Raw genomic sequence first — 21954 nt, forward strand, 5'->3', positions numbered from 1 at the left:
AATAGGTTATATAGACACAGGAACAGCCAGCTATTAAACCTGTTTAATGTTGCTCGGTGGATTTGGGTCAGTGTGCTGAGCGAGGACATTAGGGTGCCGAAGCAGTTGAATTTACCTGGGTGATGTTAGTGGGGAATGTATCTATTCATGTTGGGTTAAAGCCACTGCAAAGTACTAGGTTGGTGGTAGGTTAAAAAACGTATATTCCATTCAGTCCAAGAATCTTCAGGCAGCACACTACAGTAGGAAAGACCCACGTTTTCCTGAGAAAGACATATCAAGGATGTTGAGTCTTGGAAAGATAATGTGAAGTTAAGGGCCAGAACCCTGGTAGATGGAGGGTGGACCCATACAAGTAATGGTGTCTCAAAAGCATCATTGAAAAGAGAAGTCTACACGTCTTTCCTAAACTTCAGGTAGTTAAGGTGGCCTCTTAGTGTGGGGTGTTGTTCAATTAAGAGTCCCCAGCCCAAACTTTAAGAGACCTTCCTTCAATTGTTAGTCATTTGGGCTTGCTTTGGCATGGGTGGATGCATTCTTGGAGTTTGAGTTCCTTGAAGGTAAAGGGTGGGAGGCCTGTATTTTCAAAGAGGGTGGGCCCCTTTTCAGAAAAGCCTTGTGCCTGATACGTAGTGCCTAAACCTGGATCCATCCATTGCTGTTTGGCAAATCAGTTCAGGGACTTCAGAGCAAGGGTTATACGCTTGTGCATTTCGAAATTCAGGCACATTGTAGCTGCTGATTCTGGATTTATTGTCCTTTTTTATCAATGACTTTGGTAGGCCATCATAGACGATTTTGAAATAGTCTGTCCTTGGTAGGACCAAATTACTTCCCGGTTTGGTGAGCATTAGAATGTCACTGGTGTGCCAAAGTTTTAGAATTGCTCATTGAGGTATTTGCTGTACCTGGAGGTGGGATGAAGTTGAAGATAGAGCTTCAGGTGGCATTGGGGGAAGTGGTGGGAGGATTTTGAAGGTGTTGGCAGATAAGTTGTCCATGAATATCTTCATGCAAGTCGTTTTGAAATGTATTGCATCTCTGTCACCCCAGTCAACCTTTTTCTTTATCTCTTTGCTTGGGAGCCTTTTTTAGCAACACATTTCGCCTTCCCAGCCTTTAACAGTGACTGGACTGCAGTTGGGTGCATGGATGCAAATGTTGTTGTAGTAAGTATCAATTCATGGAATTCCAGAAAGGTGGGGTGGAAGGGTGGGTGGCATCAAGATTTAGGCGCTAAGCAATGAGCATAATTTGTGTGTGTGATGTCTGTGATTTTGGCGGGATGGACGATGGTTGAGCTAGCCTTGATGAGCTTGAGAAGGTCTGTGGTTGAGACTTTTTGCAGAGACAGGTTTGTAGGAAAATTGGTATGTGCTTGGAGAAGTTACAGGTGCTTTTGGATCTGTGTTTGTGTTACGCATAGCAGGTGTATATTTTAAAGCAGTAACCAGAACCTAAACCCGGAGGAAGCCTGAAACTAGGTGGGCTGAAAGGCAAAGGATGACGCAGTGGGCAGGTTGGCAAACACTGCCGAACAGCCGTCAAAGCACACCGTCCCTTTGTCAGAGGTACATATTGTAAACATCTTTTGGTATATTCCCAAGTTAGGCCCATGTAGCAAAGCAGTTTATTTCTTACATTGTCCTAGAAAACAACATTTCAGTGTGAACTTTTGCACACATTTGCATGCACGACAATGTTAGATTGGTTTCTCTGAAACTACTTTGTTTAAACATCAGCTTCGCACAACATTATCACAATGGGCACTGGAATGGTTTCTGAGCTAACACTGGAGCATGGGCTGGCAGCACTCAGTTCAGATAAAACCTCGGCAAGAGAAGCCTTCAACGGCTGGTCGATTGGTTTGTTGGTTGGTTGAGTTATAATTCGTTAGGTGGAAAAATATTGATAGATTGGTTGTTGGTTGATTGATTAGTTGGTTGGTTGTTGACTGGTTCATTGATTTGTTCCTTGATTGACTGTGCGTGTGGTAAATAATTAGGGACGTTTTATTGTGCATGCTGCACACCCAGTTGTTTAAGTGCATTCTGGTGTTGCCTTATTTTGTTATTATTTACTTATTTGTTTTAGATATTGATTACTTTAACACAAAATGTGTAATTTAGTTTTTTCTACTTGCATTTCATACTTAACATTGTATGCTGTATTATTGCACTTAATATTCAAGTTTTACGTCGTCTTTTGCTGTGCTATTTCGCATAACATATCCATTTGAGAATGTTTCTCTCGGGTCATAGGAGACAGAAGAAAAGATACCTACAATTTCTCATTTACAACAACTGCGCATTTTTCAGGTAGATTTCGAATTATGTGTATCTTTTTGGCATTTACAACTGTTTAGCTCGATTATATCCACGGTTTTTCGGGGTTATTTCGGCCTAGGTGGGGGTAGCTGTCAACCAATCAGGTGGCAACAACTGTTTGGGGCTTCCATCTACACAGTGACGTCAGCCTGCCAGCTGGAGTTTATTTGAGCGTCACTGTGAGGTAATCATCTGACTGGGGGGTGGGGTGAGGGGGTTTCCAGTTCTGTTGTTGTTCCTCCCAGAGCACCACACCCCGCTCTCCCCGCCTCCTTCTCTTGCTCGCTCAAGTGAGTGAAGGTGACTTGAAGTTGAAACGGACGCGCAGAGCGGTCTGCTGGCGACGCGGCTGGAGCTGGTACTTTGAAATGAGTGGGGCTGCTGACTCTGTTCAGTGACGCGAGAAGCAGAGGGCGAGAGAAGCATCCGAGAGAGATATTATGTAAGTAAAAAACATTAATTGAGGGGCTATATATGGGGAAAAGAGACGTGAAGGGGAAGGAAATGTTAATGAAACGGAACGAACCTGTGAAACACACGTGAAAAACTAGAAAGGACATAGTGACAAACGGAGTGAGTGAAAAAGAAACGAAAAGTATGAATGTGAGAAACTGCGAGTGAATGAACGGGATTGTGCTAGAATACAGAGACTATTTAATGAAAGATAAAAAAAACGAACGAGAAATGAATGAACTGAAAAGCTCAACAGTCATAGAAGGAATGATTACAAGAAAGAGCAGTAACGTGAAATAACGAAACGATAAAATGTAAAAAGAAACACTTGGAGAGAAAGAAAAAAAGAAGAAAGACAAAGAAAGAACGAAAGAAAGAGAAGATGGTATTAGAAAAAGCAAAGCAAAAAGAGAAAGAAAATGAAGCAGAGTAATAAGATAAAGGCGAGGAAAAGACTAGAATGAAAACCTGATATTGAGAACATGAAGGAAAAAGATATACAGAATAAAAGATAGAAAAAACTAAGGGCGAAAGGGGAAAGAGAAAAGTGGAGAAACTGCGAGATCTTGAGAAAGAACAGACAGAACGTAGGTATGCATACATATCCGAAATCTAATATATTTTTAGAATAAGCCTTTAGGAGTTGTACTGTTGCGCCGTGATCTGCAGGACATCTACGAACAAAAGCCCATGTGGATAAGGAATGTAGTGAATGCGCCTCCGTTACCCGCGCGGGCACCTATAAACATAGGTATTGTGGGATGCAACGTGACTGCGCCAGAAAACCATTTCATGAAGCATACATGCGAATCCCTATCAAAAGAACACACAACACGAGATTAATAACATCCCGTAAGGAAGGTTACGTGCTGTGAGCCGCGGGGAGGTCTGTCGGAAACACCTACAGAACTGACATTTTGGAAAGGTGTGGGCTGCAGGAAGGGCCCTGGCCCCGGGCACCTCGCAGAACAGAGTCTGCTTGTGATTGTGAACAGTGTGTGGTCGAATCTGCCCTCCCGCGGAAGGAACGCGTCACATTGTAAATGTGAGCAGGAGGGGCGTCGTGATTAAAAGAGGGGGAACAATGGCAGCAGCGGAAGCCCGCCTATGGAGGGGTGGGGGGCAGACTGATTCTTTCAGGCAGCCCCCTGCGGGAGCTGCGCGGGGTGCGGCTTGTGCTGCAGGCCGGGAGCTTTGTTGTGTGCTGTGCATGTGTGCCTGCTTTTACTAAAAGGTAATTCTACTGTTTGTCCTCTAGACGGTCCGGGGAGGGAAGAGGGGAGCTGTTTATTAACCAGAGAGTGGGAGGGGCGGTCTGGCCCTGAGCCCCAGGCCGTCCCATTGCAATTTGCACCTCACCTCAATGCTGCTCCGTTCCCTCCAGCCCTCAGACCCGGAGCCGCCTGCCCCCGTCTGGGCTGAGATACTGGCCCAGTCCGCTTTCCCTTTACAAGTGGTAATAATGCTAAAGTGTTCGGAGTTCTTTTCACACATTCTTACTAGAGACATAGATTACGTGCGGGACTACAGGTACCACATTGAAAGGAGGAAGGAGCACCGGTGGACGACATTTAGGATTCCTTATTGTAAAAAATATTTCTCCAACACCCAGAACGCGTACAACAGGGGCTGCAGCAGTGCAAGCATCCCGATCATAAAACACATTCAAACTCGGCATCAGCTGAGCGTGCGTCTACAAACACACACACACACCCCTTCCCATCCTATCTTTACACGAACTAACACACAACAGGCATACACAAGCAAGCAGTACGGGGGTTACTTATACACAGTGGGGGTGCAGTGCTGCAAGTGCCTTGATGCGTAGTGCAGTAGATAAAGTTGGCCCCCGAGTCCTGTGAGCCCGGGTGCACTGCACCTGCTGCACTATAGATACCCACGCCCCTGCTCATGCACACAGGTTGGTACAAATACGAACCGTGCAAGCGTTCTTATCAGGCCCGGTTCTAGAGGGTGGGCCAAGCCCACCCAAGGGCATTCAGAACTGAAAAGCAAGTATTTTCCACCGTATTGTTTTGCAGGGGCGTGCAGCCCCGTGCACTCTCCATTATCGTTGTTTTTAATGAATAACACTAATGATAAGGGTACTTTCAGCCCCAGGGAGGGGTGTGAAGTCAGCTGCTATGTTGCACAAATGACCAGCACTGATATCCTGAAAACTGAAGTATGATTCTCGGCAGATTGCATCGTGCTTTTCAACCGCAATGCTTTGCACAGTATTAACCCGACAACGTTTATTTAAACCATGAAAAGCTGCAAAGTGGCCCTGTGTGTCGGCAGAAATATTTTTGTTATTGCACTTGACCGGGAGCATGATGCAGTCTTAAAGTTCAGACAAGCAGCGTTCCCCCCTTCCCCAAAGTCAGAATCACACCAGAGGAAGCGAAGTATGTAGCACTGTGGGTGCTGATTATTCTGTTAAAAACGTCAAAAGCGGGGGGCGGAGCTTGGCTCGCGACGAACATGGCCGCCTGAGCCCGGAGCTCCTCCGCACCGGCCTACTATCCTGTATTTATCCGACACCCCCTCAGGCAAAAATCATCTTTGGACGACTGCTTTTGGGTCCGGGGGCCTCGACGTCCCAGACCTGGCCTTTCGACTCTTGGTTGCCCCCCCGTTCCGGAGCTGTGAGGCGAGGCCTCTGGCGCGTTGCTGGGCCTCGCATCCCCGGGGCCTGGTAGACAGGGGGCGTGGCTGCGTCGCCTTGCGTGCGGCCGGGCTCTGTTGGGACGGGCCGGTCCCCGGAGCGACCTGTGGCAGGACTCGAGGGCCCTCGGCGGACTCGCGCCGGGGCGAAGACGGGGTGCTGATCTGGCCCCGCGGAACGATCTGGCCCCGCGGATCGATCGTGTGAGCTGAGCCACCTGCGGCGCCTCCTTGAGTGATAACCCTGGTACAGCCTCCCGTCCATCTCCGTGCCTAGAGGGACCTGGGCAGCGGCCCGCGCCTCGAGGCAACCAGCATTGAGGAGGAGCAGGGGTGGACTCGCCGGCTACAGGGAGGTTAGTGGAGATCGGACTTTGGGATTGACCTACGCGGGGCTGGCGGCGCCCTGCCGCTCTTGACTGCGGCCTTCTGAGGGGACTGTGAGCGCCTGACCCGGGTGGTGCCCTCACGCAGACTGCCGGCCAGCACGTGTAGTCCTGGGATACAGTGCATCGCCCCAGTGCCTGCGGCCATACTCTGACCTTTTGCTGTGGTGACCGTCGCTTTGCCTGTGGCTTGCCGGCGCTGGGGCGCCTCGGATATCGGCGGCCGCGCCGTGGGGGCGACCTGGAGATATCTCGGCCCGCTGCGGCACTCGTGGTCGGGCGGCGCCGCCCTTGGGCCTGCCCTGCACGTGGGTCGGTCGCTCCTGCGGTAGCCCTGTGCCTGCACCGGCCGGGAGTGATCGCGGAGGCGGCCTGGCACCATGGGGGGGAAGGGCCACCGCAGTGGGGCACAGGCGAAGCTTGAAAAGTACGCGTTCTGTCAGGATCAGAAACGGTCCCCCCCGGACGGGCCTGCGGAGTACACGCTGGCGGACGTCATGGCCACGCTGACACAGATGCAGGCCTCAATTGGCACTATCTCCACAGATGTTGCGCTCCTCCGGGCGGATGTCGCCAAAATCAACTCCAGACTGACTGAGGTCGAGGCCACCACGGAGACCCTCACGCGGGGCACGGCAGACCACCACAAGCGCATACAAGCCCTTGAACTGGTGCAAAAGCAGCTGCTGGCCAAGCTGGATGACCAGGAGGGCCGGTCTCGGCGCAACAACGTGCGGGTCGTGGGTGTGCCTGAGAGTGAACGCGGCCCTGCCTTAGACCTCTTTGTTGAAAAACTGATCACCGAACAGCTGCAGCCCCGCGGGCTCTCCAAGTTCTTCTCGGTCGAGAGGGCGCGCCGGGTGCCGGGTGGGAGGCCTAAGCCTGGGGCCCCCCCGCGCCCGATCCTGGCCCGCATTTTCAACTTCCGAGACCGGGATGCGATCCTCCAGGCGGCGCGTGCCGCCCCACCATTGCGGGTGGACAACGCTAAGGTCACCCTCTATCCGGACTACACCGCTACAGTAGTGCGGCAACGTAAGGACTTCATGGCAGTTAAGGCAGACCTCCGCTCTCGAGAGCTAAAATATTCAATGTTGTACCCTGCAAAGCTGCGAGTGGAGGCGGAGGGGCGCACATGGTTCTTCACATCGCCGGCGGAGGCCTCGGAATGGCTCGAGGGGTGGCGTCCAGCAAGAGCGAGGGGCAGGGGAGAGCGCGCCCTGGGCGGCCTTCCCGACTCTCGCCAAACCCTGAACGTTGAGGACTCAGGCGCGGGTGACGAAGTGCCCTGAGGCATGGTGCTGTGATGTGACCGAACTATTGGACGCTTGGCGACCTGGGACCTTGCAGTGGCCGCCGGCCCCTGGGGCCTTGAACCTACAAGGAGCGGATGACCCCGGATCCCCCTTTTTCCTTTTCTCTCATCTGACAGTCTGCTGCTTGAGGGGACAAACTTACGGTATGGGGAGTGGCGGCTGTGTGCTGAGCGGCTTTCCCCCGTACGCACGTACCAAGTTTATGGGAACTAAGCACTCTGCTGTGTTGGGGTGGCGGGTAGTTGTAAATCCGCTGGGCAGGGAGGCAGGGAGGGGGGTGGGGGGATGGGGAGTTCGTTTAAATGTTGATTTTTGTTTTGTTTTAGGTTCACCAACCACTCAGGGGTACATACGGCAGATTGGGCAGGTACAGGTGCACAGGGGTGGCACAGGGCAGGACGCGACTAACACACCCTCCCCTGGAGACGACGTCACATAGCTTGCCTCGAGCGGCCTCTGACTCACTGCCAGACGCCCCTGCTCAGCAGCGTTCTCCTTCCTTTGCGGTCCTCTCCTGGAACGTTAACGGCCTGGGAGACAAGATTAAGAGGGGGCTAGTGCTTCAATATCTCAAGCGCAAGGGGCCCGGGGTGGCGCTCTTGCAAGAAACACACCTAGTGGGTACGTCCACCAAAGCCCTGGATAGGTGGGGGTTTAAGATGGCAACACATTCAGAGTTTACGACAGGGTCCCGGGGGGTGGGCATACTGGTGAACAAGCGTGTCCCCCTGATTCTTCTTGATTCCCGTAGGGACGAATATGGCCGCTTCGCGGCACTCACTTGTCAATGGGAGGGGAGGGTTTATAATCTGGTTTCTGTCTACATCCCCCCGACACTACACCAAGCCTCCCTCAGGGCACTGGGCGAATTCCTTTTGGCGCTCCCTCCTGGGGAGCTCATCATGGGCGGAGACTTCAATGCAGCCATGGACCCTGCACTGGACAGGTCTGCACACAGGACTCTTGGGGCCGACGCCTCCACGTTTGCAGACTTTGCTACCGCGCTTGGCTTAGTAGACACATGGAGGGCATACTGGCCTGATGAGAGACAATACACCTTCCTCTCCGGGGTACACCACACCCTCTCCCGTATCGACTACATCTTCACCTCACCGGCCGGGTACAAAGGGGTGACGGAGGTGTCGCACCTACCCAGGGGCATCTCGGATCACTCGCCGGTGGTCATCACGTTTGCGTCCGGTGACCCAGGAAGGCGCACATTGTTCCCGATCCGCCCCGGATATCTTAAAATCCCTAAAATTGCTAAGACCCTCAAAAAGGCGACCAAGAACTATTTTACCGAGAATGCCGAGTCGGTCGAGAGCGCAGCAACCCTCTGGGAGGCCTTTAAAACCGTCCTCCGTGGCCAGGCCATCTCCATCATTACGGACCATACTAAGACCCAGCGGCTCGCTGTACTGGAGCTGGAGCGGGCGATAGTGGAGGCGGAAGCATCCCATACACTGCGGGGGGACGGAGATTCGGCGCACACCCTTCATATGGCGCAGCAAGAATATAGGTCCCATCTTTGGGAGGGGGCCCGAGCTCGACAAGTAGCCACCCAGCACACCATCTATGAACTCGGTGATAAGGCTGGCAAACTCCTGGCCTGGCTGGAGAAGGGGGACCGTGCGTCGCGGTGGGTGGCGCGGATTCGCCTGGGCGAGGGAGACTTTACCTCGGAGCCCCAGCGCATAGCCGGGGCCTTCGCGGCCCATTATCAACACATCTATACCCCGGAGGCCTCGGCCACCGTGGCGGACAATGAGCTCTTCCTCAGGGACATCGCAATGCCTCGGCTGGCCGCTTCGGGGGCTGAGGCCCTGGAGGCTGATCTGACGGCGGAGGAGATCACGCTGGCGATTTTGGCCCTCCGCAGTGGTAAGGCAATGGGGCCCAACGGAATCCCAATCGAATACTACAAGCAAAATTCCGCTCTTGTGGTCCCTCACCTATTAGCCATGTATGAGGACGGTCTATCGACGGGGATGCTCCCCCGTGATCAGAGGATGGCTACAATAGTGGTGATCCCTAAACCCAACAAGCCGTCCCACGAGTGCTCCTCTTATCGCCCGATCTCGCTGCTCAATGCCGAGGCGAAGATCCTGGCCAAGGTGATAGCAACGCGGCTGCAGCCCTACCTTTCGACCCTAATACACCCGGACCAGTCGGGATTTATGCCCCACCGGAACACCGCTTTGAATCTGCGGCGTCTCCATGGCATCATTGCCGGCCGCTCCTCGATCGAGGAAGATGCGGCCATACTGTCGTTGGATGCGCGGATGGCGTTTGACAGAGTGGAGTGGCCTTTCCTCTTTGCCGTCCTCCGCCATATGGGGCTCGGCCCCAGGATTTGCGCGTGGATCCAGCTGCTTTACACTAAGCCACTTGCACAGGTGGTGGTCAATGGCCGCGTCTCTGACGCCTTTCCGCTGGGTCGAGGGACTAGGCAGGGTTGCCCCCTCTCCCCGCTCCTATTTGCTATGGCTCTCGAGCCATTGGCGGCGTGGGTGCGACAGGATCCGATGATCCGTGGCCTTAGGTGGACGTTGGAATGGGAGGATCGCATATCCCTCTATGCGGACGATGTGCTCCTCTATCTCGCCTCGCCGGCGCGCTCTATCGCCTGTCTCCTCAACATATGTGAATCATATGGTAGTAGGTCTGGATACGATATAAACTGGGAGAAATCCATCTTATATATGCTCCGAGGCTCCCCACCGCGGCTTCCGTCAGGCTGTAACATTCTACTAGCTAACGACGGGTTCAAATATCTTGGCATATACGTCACGGCCGACCGGGACAAATTTGTCGCGGAAAATCTAATGAGGCCCCTCCAACGGCTTCGCACCGACGTTAAACACTGGCGCACATTGCCGCTGACATTGCTTGGGCGGGCTTCGCTCTTTAAGATGCTCGCCCTCCCGAGATTCCTCTATGCGCTGCAAAATACCCCCTTCCCCATTGCACCCTCCTACTTCACGGCGATCAACGCTGAGATCACTCGTCTCCTCTGGGAGGACATGTCGCCTCGCATTGCCCTCCATAAGCTTACCAGTGGCTGGTATGATGGAGGTATAGCCCTCCCCGACATGAAGACCTATTACTGGGCGTCGCACCTCATGGTTATTAACCAGTGGCTCCATGTGCCGGGGGATGACCCCGCATACCGTATGGACCGACAACTACTTGGCCCCGGAGGGGTTATGGGAGCCCTCTACAACCCAAAAAGGGGTCGCGTTCCGGCGGGGCCCGCAGCCCATACCCTCCGGATATGGCACGCGGCGCAACGGGCGATGGGATGGGCTGGAAAGATTACCCAGGCAACGCCGCTTTGGGACACCAGGCAGCTCGGGGTACTTCGCACTACCAAGGGGTTCCACCAGTGGGATCTTATTGGTATCTCCAGGGTGGGAGACCTCTGGCGCAAGGGAGAGGTGATCACTTTTGCCCAACTGCAAGCGGACTACGACCTGGCGGACACCGAGCACTTCCGATATTTACAAGTTCAACACGCTCTTCAGGCGGCGATACCACGTGGGACTCGGCTCCCTGAGTCATCGCCCTTAGAGGACCGGCTCCTCATGGAGCATCTGCTCCAGAGGGCGACGTCCCTAACGTACCGGAAGATACTAAATATCCGCCCCGACCCTTTTTCCGCCCTCAAGGGGAAGTGGGAGGCAGAACTTGGAGAATTTGATGAGACGGACTGGAATTCCGCGCTCTCATCCCCCAGGGAGGTGGGCATATCTTCCAAGCTCAGACTGGTCCAACTCAAAATTTTGCACCGCACATACTACACCCGCACCCTCCTATTCAGACTCCACCGGGTGGAGTCCCCGCTGTGTCTCAGGAACTGTGGCCACGAGGGGACCTTCTTGCATACCCTCTGGGAGTGCCCTGTCGTGGCGACGTATTGGAAAGGGGTGTTGCGTATTCTCTCCCAGGTAACAAAAATTCCCACGCTGCCGGAACCTCGGCTGTGCCTCCTTAATGTCTGGGAACAGACGGACCACAAGAAGGTGACCCAGCTTTGGGTGACTTTGGGACTCATGCTCGCAAAGCGTAATATAGCCCAGAAATGGGGATCGGGGCTGGGGCCTACCCTGACGCAGTGGATCCGAGATATGGACCTTGTAATGGTGACCGAAAAAACTGTGTATGTCCATAGAGGGTGCCCCAGGAAGTGGTCCCAGGTCTGGGGTGGATGGAATGTATACCGGGGAAATATCTGTGAGCCCCCACCGGATGCAGCGGACTCGGATCTCAGTGACCAGGATTAATGGCTCCACTGCTGGAGATGGGCGGGGAAGGGAGCGATGGTGTGTTGTCATTGGGCTGTTTATTTCTCTCTGTGACACCTGTACTGTCATTGCTCCGGTACCCTGTAACCCCTGTATGCCATGCCTTGCACTATACGAGTGGTGTTTGTTTTTCTGTTTTGTTGATAAACCCAATAAAAATATTTCAAAAAAAAAAAAACGTCAAAAGCAGACAGATGTCAATACTTCCAATATCAGATCGATTAAATACTTTGTTATTTTTTTGCTAGTACCCATTCATCTTCATGGCCCACCCAAGCTTCTTTACGGCCCTCCCAAATGAACAAATCCTAGAGCCGGGCCTGGTCCTTATACACACAGAAGCAGAAAGCACCCGCATCTTCATGTAATCAGCACTCACGCACAACAGTCAAAACACAATCGCCAACAGTTGAGGCGAAGATGTTGTGCAGCGGGCAGGGCTGCAGTCTGTGGTTCGAGTCTCGGCGTCAGCGCGACACCCTGTGATTCTGGGTAAATCACTTAATACCCCCCCCCCCCGCCACCCCCTGCCCATGAACAGCGCCTGGATACCCTCACGGGTGATAAGCGGCGCTATATAAATAAACTAACAAACAGTGTAAACAGCCCACAGTCAGCCACGCACACCACACTTTCTGTCTCGATGTTTTAGGGTGAAAATAACCAAGGCCCTAGCTACAGCTAGGGTGACCAACTGGCATTGGTGCAAATTCAGGACTGTGAGTGTAAAAATTCAGGACAAAGGGTCAAAATTCAGGACACAAATTCAGGACAGGAGGTCAAAATTTAGGACAAAACTTCAGGACAATAGGTAAGTTTTACAGACACATCAGAGGAGGTCGCGCAATTGTATATAAGTAAGCCCAGCCATATCCAAACATATTCAACCATTTGCAAACCTATCCATCATGTATCCTTCCATCTATCATTTCACTCATCCATCCCTTCACTCGTCCATCCATTATCCATCCACCCTTTCACCCTATCCATCTGTACACTCACCCATCCACTCTTCTACCCATCCATCCATTCACTCATCCATCCAGCCATTTACCCTTTCACCCATCCTTTCACTTACTCATCCATCCACCCAGTCACTCACCCATCCACCCTTTCAGTCATCCATCCATCCATCCTCCCTTTCTCTCTCCATCGACCCTTTCACTTAGCCATCCTTCCTTCCATCCACCCATCCATCTACTCATCCACTCATGAATCCATCCATTGACCCTATCACTCATCCATCCTTTCTCTCATCCATTTATCCTTTCACTCCTTCACTCATCTATTCATCCTTTTGTCCACCTATCCTCCCTTTCACTCACTCATCCATCCTTCCATCCACCCTTTCACTCATCCGTCCATCCATTCACCCTTGCACTTATCAATTCATCAATCCATCCATCATTTCACTCATCCATCCACCCACTCACTCATCATCCACCTTTTCACTCATCCATCCTTTCACTCATCCATCCACCCTTTTACCCATCCAGCTACCCTTCCACCCATACATCCAGCTATTTACCTTTTCTCTCATCCATCCTTCCACTCGCTCATCAATCCATCCATCCTCTCTCATTATCCATCTATTCAATCTTTCATTCATCCATTCACCCTTTTACTAATTCATCCACCCACCCCTTCACTTACTCACTCGCTCACCTTTTCATATTAATTTTGAGCTGAGCCATTTTGAGAAGAGGCCCATCAAGAACTTCACCCTCACTGCAGGAGCCATTCCAGTACTGGGACAGAAGCCACCCAGGGTGGAGACAGGATCCTCCATAGGAGGGAGGGGGGACAGGAGCCATCACAGGGGGGGGGACAGGAGCCATCACAGGGGGGGGGACAGGAGCCATCACAGGGGGGGGGCAGGAGCCATCACTGGGGGGGGGGTGCAGGATCCATCACAGGAGGGGGAACAGGATCCACCAGGGTGGGTACAGGGGTGGGCATGCAGTATTCTAGTATCATCTTGGTCTCTTCCAGGGTGGGGTAGGGCTCCTCACTCCCTCCTGGACAAGACAACGAGACGACAGGCTCTCTTTCTAAAATGTTAGTTATGCCATCCCCCACTGTGATGTACAGTACTTAAAGGAGCTACTCCAAGAGAACTGATTTAACTGATTGTCCTCCATACTTTGTTAATCAGTGTGGGTGCGATTGTGCCATTTCTGTATTTTATTACATTATAGACTGCATGTTTGAAGAACTGAGGTTTGCTTACAATTTAGTGACAGTAATTAAGCTCTGTGAAGAGAACCACGTGCTGCCTCGGTGTAATTAGGGCCGGTTCTACGATTTTTGGGGCCCTGGGCAGAAAGGGACTGTGTGAGGCCCCACTAAATTGCAGAGACATGACGCATTCACAGGGTTGTTTGCATCTGAATAGATGCCCCTGCGCCTGAAGCTGCAGCCCCTCCCTCTCAGTCACCTTCAAACACCTCTTAACAGCTCATCAAGGGCTGAATGTGTGAGGGTAGCCATCCCGCTTGTGGTGTCGCTGGGGGCATCTGCAGTTGGCCCCCACTGGATGTGTGCTGTGCGGGTGCAGTAATGAAAACACGGGACACAGGTGTAGTGTGCTCGCCGTCTCCGCAGCCGTGGCGTTTCTGCCTACGTGCCTGCGTGACGCAATATTTATTGGGGCTCAAGTGACGTGCCCTGACGTGCACGCCAACGCGTGTCACGTCAGGGGAGATATCGCGACACTACATTCCTCCCCAACATACGAAACAACAAAAAAACATGACCCCAGATTCGTGACAGCCTTCTAAGGTATGGACGGTAGGTCTCATAGTGTCCCGCACCTCTGCCTTCGGCATCTACAGTCTGAAATTGTAACAAACACAAACTTAAACAGTCTTACTTGACGTAGTCACGTAGCCGTCTGGAGGGCGCGGGGTGCGGCCTCAGGTCATATCGCACTCCGCCACGGTCCACCGCAGCATCCGGACCTCCACTCCCGGAGTCGCCATCTGCACCGCTCTCTCCGGTCTCAGGCACGCCGGCTGCTTCGGGTGGCAAGTTCTCTGGCTGGTCCTGCCTGGTGTCAAGTCCGTGACCTGTGGACTCCGCTCCTCCACTCACCTGGCTCTCGAGCTCTACTAGTCTCTCATCTCGCGGTATGTCCATCCTAGCCCTGTCCTGGCATCGTTCCTCCACTCCGGAGGGCACTGGGACTTTCTTGAAGAATGAAACATTCCTTGTTATTTTCTCGGCCCCTTTTCGGGCTGTCACGCACGTGCCTCTGACTTTCTCCACAGTCCAGGGTTGAGGCTCAAAATTTAGGCGGAACTTGCCCCCTGGCACCCGATTGCGGATCAGCACATTGTCACCTGGGGCTAGTGGTGAGGACACTGCCCGCCGGCGGGCGTCGGCGTGAGCAAACGCTTCCCGTCGCCGCGCATCAATGGCACTGTCGTTGGGAGTTTCGGGCTTCCATTCTGGGTGATGCGGTATTGAGTCTGTGACAACCCGCCCCATCAGCAGGTGCGCCGGTGCTACTCCTGTAATTGAGTGGGGCGTTTGGCGGTAGCTGCGGAGAAATGTGAAAATGGCAAGTTCTACCGATTGGCTCTTTTCATGGGCAATCCGTATCACTTTATTGAGTGTCCTCATGAAGCGCTCAGCTTCTCCGTTTGCTTGGGGCCATCGGGGGGTGACTCGCCGGTGATGGACCCCAAGAGTCTGTAGGTACGCCGCGAAGTCTTGACTCTGAAAAGGTGACCCATTATCCGTTCTGATCTCCTTAACGATGCCGTGTGTTGCCATGATTTTTTCAAGCTTCGGGATTACTTCCTGAGCGCTCAGGACCGTCAATATTTCCACTTCCGGGTACTTGGAGTGATCATCTATGGCCACCAAGGTGTGCCGTCCGTCTGGCAGGCTGCCGAAATCGACGCTGATCTTGGACCAGGGCCTCCTCGGGCGAGGCTCCATCACCACGGGGGCTGGTCGGGGCACCTCTCCGGTTAACTGGCACGCTTGGCATTCTCGAACGGTGGCCTCCACGATTTCGTCCATGAGTGGGAACCACACCTTGGTTCGGAGCCTTGACTTAGTCTTGACCATGCCTTGGTGACCGACGTGAGCCAGATCCACCACTCTCTGGGTGAGGGCCGTCGGTATGACCAGCCGGTGGCCTCTCAGCAAACACCCTGTATCGTCTTCCGTTAGTTCTGTTCTCACATGGTGCAGGCTCTCCATTATCTGTTTCGCCTGAGGCGTTAAACTCTTCCACTCCTCTCTGGCGCGGGCCCAGCTGTTGTCGCGGACCGCCACTCTTGCTCTTTGTAGGCACTCGTCTTCACTGGTGGCCTGAGACAGGCTAGCCATGGACACAGGCCGGGGACATGACCGCGCCGTGATGCACCGGACGTACTCTTCTGTTTCTGCCGCCTCCTTCATTTCCTTTGGAGTGGCCGTGCGGGGGTGGCGAGATAGGTAGTCCGCGGGATTCCGCGCACCCGGCTGATACTCGATCTTGCAGTTATAGTCTTGTAGTTGCAACATCCACTTTTCGATTCGCGGTGGTGGCTTAGTGGAGGTGCCTGCAAACAGGGATATTAATGGCTTGTGATCCGTGGTCACAACAAAGGGTTTGCCATAGACATACAAGTGGAAGTGACGACACCCCCAATGAATTGCGATCGCCTCTTTTTCTATTTGGGAGTATCTCTGCTCCGTCTCAGTGAGGGACCGGCTGGCGAACGCCACTGGGGCCCATTCCTCGGCACTTGTCTTCCTTTGCAGCAGGACCGCGCCCAGCCCAACTGGGCCGGCATCGACAGCGATCTGTGTCAGCTTGGCCGGATCGAAGAAGGCCAGCGTCGTGGCTTCCGAGAGTGCCTGTTTGACTTCCTCAAAGGCTCGGCTCTGGTCACTGTTCCATGTCCAGGGAGTTGATTCCTTAGTAAGTTCTCTCAGTGGCGCCGTGAGGTTCGCCAGATCCTTGATGAACCTGCCACAATAGTTCACCATTCCTAGAAAGCTCCTCACCTCCGTGACATTGGCAGGGGCAGCTGCCTCCTTGATGTCCTTGACCTTGTCCGGATCCGGGTTAACCCCATCGGCCGAGAAAATGTAGCCAAAGAACTGGATCTTCCGGCACAGGAATTCGCACTTCTCTCGATGTAGCGTGAGGCCTGCGTCTCGTATACGTCGTAGCACCTGCACTAGCCTCTCGTTGTGTTCCGCTACGGTCGTGGCATGGACCATGATGTCATCACTGACGTTGATCGCTCCGGGGATCCCTGCAATCAGTTCCTGTATCACGTTCTGGAATACCTCCGCAGCGCTCGACACCCCGAAGCTCAGCCTCGTGTAACGCCTCAGACCTACATGGGTGGAGAACGTGGTTATGTTCCGGGATGCTTCGTCTAGAACTAGCTGGTGATACCCCGATCGTAGGTCCAGCTTTGAGAACCACTTGGCGCCGGCCATTTCCCCAACGATGTCATCGATGGTCGGGGTGATGTGTCGTTCCCTTTTGATGGCAGCGTTGGGGAGCCTCATGTCCACGCATATTCTGACTGCGCCTGGCTGCTTGGGTTTCTTCGCCACGACAATTGGCGACACCCACGGGGTCGGTCCGGACACCTTCTCGATGATCCCCGCTGCCTCTAGCTTCTTCAATTCCGCTTCCACCAGTGGCCTGAGGTGGAACGCTATGCGGCGGTGCCGGAGGGCTACTGGCTGTACAGTGGGATCGATATGCAGGTGGACTTCTTTTCCCCGGAACTTGCCTATCCCTTGAAAGATTTCCTCGAACTCCTCCAGGGTGTGGTGTACTGACTCCTGGTGTACTCCGAACGCGAACGTCACCACTCCCAGATCTTCTGCCGCCCGACAGCCCAGGAGCATGCCTTGTCCGTCTTCGGTGACGTAGACATTCGACGTGATGGACCTCGTCCCATGGGATATCACCGTTCTGAACTTTCCTCGCACCTTTAACGGTTCTTCCTGTCCATAGGCGAACACCGTGATGGTCGAGGGCTGGAGCGTGGGCTGCGGGCGCATGGATTTGTGCATCGCGGCAGCCATGATGTTGATGCTGGCCCCTGTGTCTACCACGGTCGTGACTTCTTGTGACCCTACTCGGATGCTGCATTGCGGCAGTCTCCTGGTCCGGCGGGCCGCCGTGCCTATCATGTGTACCCGGTGTATGACTTTTTCCTCCTCGTCATCGTCGTCCATGTCGCTGGCCCCCGGACCATGACGTGGGTCCCGTGCTCACTACGCCACTGGAGTCAAGCTATCCTGGCTGATGACGGCTGATAGCCAGAAACCGGTCCTAGGATGCTTGATTCCGGTCCAGGGAAGACATGGCTTGGCAGTTCGGGCTGGACTGTTCCCAACTTCCCATGAGGCACAGGGTCAAGACTGATTTGCATATGGCCATGTCTGAACTGGGGTGGCGTAGTGGGCAAAAGAACGATGGATTTAACCCAGATCTCTTGACTGGGGGAGAATGTCTGCATTGTCAGCATTCCGTCCATCATTTGTTTGTTGTAACGCTTTTCGCCCTAAGTAGGATGGGTATGCCCAGACGTGGGTCCCGTGCTCACTACGCCACTGGAGTCAAGCTATCCTGGCTGATGACGGCTGATAGCCAGAAACCGGTCCTAGGATGCTTGATTCCGGTCCAGGGAAGACATGGCTTGGCAGTTCGGGCTGGACTGTTCCCAACTTCCCATGAGGCACAGGGTCAAGACTGATTTGCATATGGCCATGTCTGAACTGGGGTGGCGTAGTGGGCAAAAGAACGATGGATTTAACCCAGATCTCTTGACTGGGGGAGAATGTCTGCATTGTCAGCATTCCGTCCATCATTTGTTTGTTGTAACGCTTTTCGCCCTAAGTAGGATGGGTATGCCCAGACGTGGGTCCCGTGCTCACTACGCCACTGGAGTCAAGCTATCCTGGCTGATGACGGCTGATAGCCAGAAACCGGTCCTAGGATGCTTGATTCCGGTCCAGGGAAGACATGGCTTGGCAGTTCGGGCTGGACTGTTCCCAACTTCCCATGAGGCACAGGGTCAAGACTGATTTGCATATGGCCATGTCTGAACTGGGGTGGCGTAGTGGGCAAAAGAACGATGGATTTAACCCAGATCTCTTGACTGGGGGAGAATGTCTGCATTGTCAGCATTCCGTCCATCATTTGTTTGTTGTAACGCTTTTCGCCCTAAGTAGGATGGGTATGCCCAGACGTGGGTCCCGTGCTCACTACGCCACTGGAGTCAAGCTATCCTGGCTGATGACGGCTGATAGCCAGAAACCGGTCCTAGGATGCTTGATTCCGGTCCAGGGAAGACATGGCTTGGCAGTTCGGGCTGGACTGTTCCCAACTTCCCATGAGGCACAGGGTCAAGACTGATTTGCATATGGCCATGTCTGAACTGGGGTGGCGTAGTGGGCAAAAGAACGATGGATTTAACCCAGATCTCTTGACTGGGGGAGAATGTCTGCATTGTCAGCATTCCGTCCATCATTTGTTTGTTGTAACGCTTTTCGCCCTAAGTAGGATGGGTATGCCCAGACGTGGGTCCCGTGCTCACTACGCCACTGGAGTCAAGCTATCCTGGCTGATGACGGCTGATAGCCAGAAACCGGTCCTAGGATGCTTGATTCCGGTCCAGGGAAGACATGGCTTGGCAGTTCGGGCTGGACTGTTCCCAACTTCCCATGAGGCACAGGGTCAAGACTGATTTGCATATGGCCATGTCTGAACTGGGGTGGCGTAGTGGGCAAAAGAACGATGGATTTAACCCAGATCTCTTGACTGGGGGAGAATGTCTGCATTGTCAGCATTCCGTCCATCATTTGTTTGTTGTAACGCTTTTCGCCCTAAGTAGGATGGGTATGCCCAGACGTGGGTCCCGTGCTCACTACGCCACTGGAGTCAAGCTATCCTGGCTGATGACGGCTGATAGCCAGAAACCGGTCCTAGGATGCTTGATTCCGGTCCAGGGAAGACATGGCTTGGCAGTTCGGGCTGGACTGTTCCCAACTTCCCATGAGGCACAGGGTCAAGACTGATTTGCATATGGCCATGTCTGAACTGGGGTGGCGTAGTGGGCAAAAGAACGATGGATTTAACCCAGATCTCTTGACTGGGGGAGAATGTCTGCATTGTCAGCATTCCGTCCATCATTTGTTTGTTGTAACGCTTTTCGCCCTAAGTAGGATGGGTATGCCCAGACGTGGGTCCCGTGCTCACTACGCCACTGGAGTCAAGCTATCCTGGCTGATGACGGCTGATAGCCAGAAACCGGTCCTAGGATGCTTGATTCCGGTCCAGGGAAGACATGGCTTGGCAGTTCGGGCTGGACTGTTCCCAACTTCCCATGAGGCACAGGGTCAAGACTGATTTGCATATGGCCATGTCTGAACTGGGGTGGCGTAGTGGGCAAAAGAACGATGGATTTAACCCAGATCTCTTGACTGGGGGAGAATGTCTGCATTGTCAGCATTCCGTCCATCATTTGTTTGTTGTAATGCTGGCCCCCGGACCTCCTTCCTCGACCGTGTTCACGGCTTGGCGGGGCCTTCGGAAACTCTTCGAACGGCACACTTTCTCAAAGTGGTTAAAACGTCCACACCCTCTGCATTTGGTCCCTCGCGCTGGGCACTCCGACGGGGTGTGGGGTGAGCCACCGCAGTACCCACAGGACTTTGGTTGTTCTTGAGTAGCCGGGCCTGGCTTTCGTCGGGGCCACCTCTGTTTAGGCTTGACTGCCACCGCGTTGACCGGCTCGGTCTTTACTGGCACTTGCAGGGCCGCCTCCATGTGCGCAGCGCGCGCCTTGGACAGTTCCTTCGTTCTGCCCATCGTCAGGATATCAGCTAGGGGCTTACCGGACTCCTCCAAGATTCTCTCCCTCAGCTTGACGGACGCACAGCCCTGTATTATCTGGCCTCTTATCTCCTCCGTCTCGTCTCGAAACCCGCAGGTGGCCGCCAAGTTCTTTAGACGAGCATAGAATTTGTCGAGGGACTCCTCCGGCAACTGGCGCGCCTGGCGAAATATGAAGCGTTCATAGTCGCGGTTTGCCATTGGCTCGAAGTGTTCATTGAGCGCCGCTATTAGCGTCGTGTGTGTCTTGGGGGTGGCTTCCGCAAGCGTCTTCACTATATTGTGGATCTCCTTCCCACCTAGGTGGATTATCATTGCGCGCTTCTGATCCCTGTGGACCTTCGTGGCTTCGAAGAATATGCGCACTCTGTCCTCCCAGTCTCTCCATCGGGCCGCAACCGTCGATGGGGGCCCCTCGACCGAGAATGGCTCTATTGGTGGAATCGTTGCCATGTTGCACGTGCGCGGCTTGCGTTGAGCAGAACCTCCTTCTCACGTGTGTGCTAGCGCTGGGCGAGACCTTTGGGCACGTGCGCTCTAGCGCTGGGCGAGACCTTCCAACGCTGGGCGAGACCTTCGGGCACGTGCGCTCTAGCGCTGGGCGAGACCTTCCAACGCTGGGCGAGACCTTCGGGCACGTGCGCTCTAGCGCTGGGCGAGACCTTCACCACCCCAGGCCAATGAGGGCCTCCACGTGGGCTGCGGGACCTTTTCCCCCTTTCCCAGTGTCAGATTCCCCAGGAGGGGGCTCCAGGACAGCAGGGACCGTGATCACTGGTCCAGACGGGCTGAGGGCACGTGGTTCTAGCCTTCCAGGCAGCTGCAGGCCCAGGCTGCACTATTCGTCACCGGGGGCTGGGCACGACAGGCTCTGCACGCTCTCCAGGCCAGGGGGGGCGGGGCGCTCGAGGTCAACGAAGCGCGCTGGGGCGCCGATGCCAGAGACGGCCCCAGCGCGAATCAGCAGTCACTGCGGAGCACTCCGGCGCTTCCGCGCACGTGTTAGGCAGACCCGGGAGGCAGGGACAGTAGCGCGCTCCGGCGGGGCACGAGCACCGCGAGCGAGGATCGCTGACGGCCGCCACACCTACCGGACGCGCAGAGCTGGAGCGGGGGCACGCCCACCCTCGTCGCCAGTTTGTGGTGTCGCTGGGGGCATCTGCAGTTGGCCCCCACTGGATGTGTGCTGTGCGGGTGCAGTAATGAAAACACGGGACACAGGTGTAGTGTGCTCGCCGTCTCCGCAGCCGTGGCGTTTCTGCCTACGTGACGCAATATTTATTGGGGCTCAAGTGACGTGCCCTGACGTGCACGCCAACGCGTGTCACGTCAGGGGAGATATCGCGACACTACACCCGCTGTGCCTCTCCAATGCTGCTGGGATCTGAGCTTTGGTACTGCATCGGAGTCTGTTACATCCGACCTCAACAGCATCGGAGTCAAGCAGGGAGGTGGGTGGAAGCTGTGCCGGCTTTAGGGTTGTGCGACCGGTGCCGGTTAAAATTACGGAGGACACATGGCGCCCGTTAAAGAATCCTTCACGGACAACAGACAGACGGCCGAATTACGGACTGTCCGTGAAATTTACGGACGGTTGGTCACCCTAGCTATCGATAGTGGGACCCAGTGGCACAGGGA

At 54.2% G+C, this 21954-nt stretch overlaps 1 protein-coding gene across 1 annotated transcript in view; it reads left to right on the forward strand.

The window, feature by feature from the left end:
* The first annotated feature begins 2629 nt into the window (after positions 1–2629).
* The window catches only part of LOC146809609 (G protein-coupled receptor family C group 5 member C-like), an 81501-nt gene continuing 62176 nt past the window's right edge, over positions 2630–21954 (forward strand). The window contains exon 1 of the mRNA XM_085616457.1: positions 2630–2769. The gene's annotated coding sequence lies outside the window, so the exon portion shown is untranslated. The remainder of the gene's footprint in view (positions 2770–21954) is intronic.

This window comes from Triturus cristatus, chromosome 7, assembly GCF_964204655.1.
Source record: "Triturus cristatus chromosome 7, aTriCri1.1, whole genome shotgun sequence".
In the NCBI taxonomy this organism is placed as follows: domain Eukaryota; kingdom Metazoa; phylum Chordata; class Amphibia; order Caudata; family Salamandridae; genus Triturus; species Triturus cristatus.